This window comes from Propithecus coquereli, unplaced genomic scaffold (assembly GCF_000956105.1).
Source record: "Propithecus coquereli isolate 6110/MARCELLA unplaced genomic scaffold, Pcoq_1.0 Scaffold122, whole genome shotgun sequence".
Lineage (NCBI taxonomy): Eukaryota > Metazoa > Chordata > Mammalia > Primates > Indriidae > Propithecus > Propithecus coquereli.
Genome location: NW_012136303.1, coordinates 798294 through 802927, shown reverse-complemented (window position 1 = coordinate 802927; position 4634 = coordinate 798294). Strand labels below are relative to the sequence as shown.

At 49.3% G+C, this 4634-nt stretch overlaps 1 protein-coding gene across 1 annotated transcript in view; it reads left to right on the top strand.

Moving 5' to 3' along the window:
* The first annotated feature begins 1212 nt into the window (after positions 1-1212).
* Positions 1213-4634, top strand: part of PHF20 (PHD finger protein 20) — a 129963-nt gene continuing 126541 nt past the window's right edge. The window contains exon 1 of the mRNA XM_012637673.1: positions 1213-1309. The gene's annotated coding sequence lies outside the window, so the exon portion shown is untranslated. The remainder of the gene's footprint in view (positions 1310-4634) is intronic.

Genomic DNA, 4634 nt, shown 5'->3' with positions numbered 1-4634 from the left:
CAAAGACCCTGAGGTCAGAGGGAACCTGGCTTGAGGACTTGAAAGACGGTGAGAATGGGGGGGAGCTAGATGTGTGAGGATAAGAACGAGGCAGTGTTAGAGCCAGTTCCCCTCGGCCCCAGGAACAGAGAGGCAGAGTCACCGAGGCTGCAAATGGCAAAGGAGTTTATTGGCTAGCTCGAGCTAGGGTCCAAGTCCCAGAGCACCAACGTAGTGGCCTCTTTTAAGGGCTAGGACCCTGCCTTGAAGTAGAGGTTAAGCTTTTATACCGTTTTCTGTTTTACACATGACACACAGGTTTCACAGGACACGCTGGGCACACCTTCCCCCCCTCCCCTCCTTAGTTCATTGGTTCCTTTAAAAGTGGCTGATCGTGTTGGCTCCTGATTGGTTCCTTTAAAAGTGGCTCCAAGCCTCGGGATTTTCACGCCGGCACCAATTGTTGTCAGCGTCATTTCGGGGGGAAAGGGCGGCGTCGTTTCAGGAAAACCGAAACTTAGGCCTACTCCAGGAAGTTCAGCCTGTCATGGAGTCACTCCTGCTTTTATTCCTGTTTCTGATTAACTACATTTAACAAACAACTAAAAGCAAGCACGGTCACAGAAGCAAATAGCATTAGTTAGAATCAGAGAGAGCACATTTTTCTCTAATCTCTAATCTTAAACAATTCATCTCACACAAAGCAAAGTATATTCTCCTACTATCAATTCCTGTTTTTCAGCAGGTTAACTCCAGGGTTTGAAGAGGCTGGTATACATATAGTTTCGGTGAAGATTGAGATCTTAATCTGGAGAAGAGAAGGAAAAGCAGAGGATGGCATTTTGAAAAGCTCTCACCGTGTGTGAAGAAGTTACTGGAAGAGGGAATAGTAACGGGGTGGAGGCCACTATCATCTTGGAGGGAAGAGTCGCCTAGACAGAAGCGGTGACAGTGGGATGGAGAGAAGTGGGAGGTTTTGAGATGCATTTAGGAGGCAAATTAACAGGTGGTGGGTAGTGTTCAGTCCCGGGCTTCGCGTAATCTCAGCGGTTACGGGTGAGTAGGGACTTCGTGTTCCAGATGGGGCGCCAGCCTGGTTCCCGCGCGTCAGGGCAGTGGGCGTGGCCTGCACGGGCCGTCGCCACGGTGATCGGGCGGGGCCGGGGGCGGGGCAGCTGGGGCGCTGCGTCACTCGGTGGTGGCGATGGTGCGTGTGTGTGTGGGGGGCGGGGGATACGCTGGGCGCGTCCCGAGGGTCACGTGGTGCGCAGCACGCAGAGTCCTTCTGTCGGTTGGTCCTGGAGCGGCGCAGCTGGAGCGGGGCCGTGAGGTGAGCTCGCGGCGAGGCTCCGCAAGGCGAAGCCAGCTGGCCGGGGCAGGGTCGGGCCGGGCCTGCGCTGCGCGCGCGCCGTGCGGCCGGGAACGGTGACGGACGCCACCGCTGCTCCGGTCCCCTGCCCGGCCCAGCTCCGCGCCTGGCCCCACTCGCCCAGCCTGGAGGGAGGCCCTGGGACTGCTGCTGAGAGCGTGGCGGGCGTGCGAGTGACGCCCAATCCTCGGGGCTGCCCGCGGGAGTGACGGCGGCCGTGGCCAATCACCGCCGCCCGAGGGGGTTGGGCCGCGGGGTGCGGGCCCGGGGCGCGGAGCTGGCGGTGTTGGGGGTGGGGGATAAGCGCTAGGGCCCGGGCCTGAGCTGTGTGGCTCCCGGGAGCCCCATCATCAGTTCTACTGTTGCATTGTGCTTTGTGAATGCGTTTTCTTTTATTGGCTCTTTTTTCCTATTTTGGGGAGCACACCCCTTTCTCCAGACCCCGAATATGGGAGTGTCCCCTTTCTCTATAGTTTTGAAAATCTGGGTGGCACACCCCGTTTCTTAAGCTCCAGCCCTGGGATTTTATCTCAGTTTGTAAAGCCCCCCAAAGTGGGGCTGTACCCCTTGTCCCCAGCCCCCCAAACTGGGAGAGTACTTCCATTTTCAAGTCTCCACTCTTGAGTACGCATTCCCTTTCCAGTTTGGGGGTTCACCCTGTTAATGGGTCCCTCAAATTTGGGGCCAATTAACCAAAGTTTTGGGATACTTTCTTACATCCCCAGAACTCTGAGGAAGAATCCCCCCTTTCCAGGCCCCAAATGTGACAACGTGCCTCCCAGAATTTCTTAAATTTAGGGGTCACTTCCTTTCTTCAGCCTTTCAGTTCTGAGGGTGCACCGAAAATGAGGTCCAAATCCTGAAGTTTACAGGCACTTATTTTCAATTTCACAAATAAGGGAATTCACTGCCTTCTTTCTATTCTTGGGGTTGCACCCTTTTCATGAGTTCCCCAAATCAAACTACCTTATTTCCTGGAGGAGACTCATTTTCATATCTGAGTATATTTGTTTCCTGTGCCCCCCAAATGTATGAAATGCACCTCTTTTAGTTACACAACTCTCAGGATCCAGCCACCTTCCAGGTGCTTCTTAAATCTGGGGGACACACCTTTTTCCTGAGTCCTCTCATTCCCAAGTGGTGGGTGGTCTGTGGTTCTTGAGCATGCGTTCCTACCCCTATTAGCTTTTCTGTCATCCAGGACATTTTCATTCCTCAGTTTCCTTCCTTCTTTGGAAGCACATTACCCTTTAGGTGCTCTCCCAGTCCGGTCAGTGCACCCATTTCCTCTTCCTTCCTCTGGTGAGTACATATCTTTGTTCAGCACAGCACTTTCTCTCTGCTTATGTGGCCTTTTTTTCTGAGCACACTTCCTATAGTCACATCTCCTAAATTCTCCTCCCCCCAGGGGAGGTACCCTCTCCTAAAGAGGTGCTCGCACATTGTTTTTCATAAGTCTATTTTATCTTTTATCTTTCTGCAAACAGGAACTCTTCTCTCTTGGCTCGTTCTGTCTGCAAGCATTTTTCTGGTTTCTGACTGTCTTTTGACAATGTTCTGCTTACTGAGTGGCCGTAGAGATTTCCCCCTTTCTTCCTCTTGTGCTGGAGGTGGCCTCAAGTCTAGGACTACCTGGCCCCCCAGCGCTGGAGTCAAAGTGGAAAGGAATCTACATGCATTTCTTTGGTTAATCACAGGACTCTTAATCCTCTTGGTGGTTTGCTTCCTATAAGATTTCTGTTTAGGTGGGTACTGTTTTCTCCTTTGCTTTATCTCCCTGTAGTGGGGGAAGAAATCCTCAAGAGATTTTCCTAGCACCACTTCTAGCCCAGTGGGCTTCTTACTACTTTTTATTAAGAAAAGAGATTATTTGGAGGAATCCCTTGGGCACTCTTTTTGTTCTTGTCCCTAGGGTATGGGTGGGGAAATGGATATTTATCTCTTCCAATCATATTCTTACATATTTGCCAATCTTTGTCCCCAGCCTCACTTTAAAATCTACTAGTAGGCCAGCGAGGTGGCTCATGCTGCCTCCTAGCACTCTGGGAGGCCTAGACTGGAGGATTGCTTGAGGGCAGGAGTTTGAGGTTGCTGTGAGCTAGGCTGACACCAGGGCACTCTAGCCCAGGCAACAGAGTGTGAGATTCTGTCTCAGAAAAAAAAAAATAAATAAATAAAATAAAAATAAAATCTACCAATACCTGGGACCTCTTGTCTCTTAAGAGCTTCAATGGGTTCTTTCTTTTGTGTTTCCCTCTGCCTTTCCAGATCTTATTCAGGGCTTCTCAGCTGAACCCCCAACCAGATTAATTACTCCACAGCTGGAATTCCAAGTGTTTAGGGTATGATGATACCTTTGACCTTTCTCCCCTTTGGGAAGTACTTGAGTATGCAGCTGCTTGACGCCTCAGCGGGGGAGAGAGTTTGGGTCTGAGAAGCTACACTAATAGGACAAGCCAGGAAAATGCTGCATTTTCAGGACCACATCCTTCTGATCATCATTTGGAAACTGGATGTTTGCTCAGCACCTGCTTCTTGGGTATGCTGGGTTGGGGGTTCATGACACTCCCAGGAGGAATCAATCTGTAGAAGTTAATGGGGCTTGTGGAGAAGTGCTCTGAACTCTATGTTGGAACTTGAATAAAATTAACAATTACTGTATTTTTCAGAACAGCTAAGCTGTTTTATATTTCATGTGCATGAAAGCCCTAGAACTAATTATGTTATTTCAGGAAGTGAAATAGATCCTGCATTTACATCATGTGGTCATTAGTAAGTACCAAATTTATAAAAAACATTGGAAATCTATCTGTGCAGTACCTAATAAAATATGGTATGCTGAAAGTGAACAGGTACCTTGTCTCTTTATTTAGCTGTTTGATACTTTATCTGTGTACTGCTGTACAGTGCACTCTTAAAGTATTCTATAGCAGTACTTCTCAAACTTGAATGTGGGTGCAAATCACCTGGGTATCTTGTTAAAATGCTGATTCTGATTTCGTAGGTCTACGATGGGACCTGAGTGTCTGCATTTCTAATTTGCAGGAGATGCTAACATTACTAAACTATACCTCGAGTAGTCAGGTTTCATATGCGAAGTCCAAGATTTCTCTGTGACAATAGGAAAGTGGTGGTTAGCCTTATGCTGGGGCATTGTTTTTCATTTTATTTATTTATTTATTGAGACAGAGTCTCACTATGTTGCCTGGGCTAGAGTGCTGTGGCGTCATCCTAGCTCACAGCAACCTCAAACTCCTGGGCTCAAGCGATCCTACTGCCTCAGCCT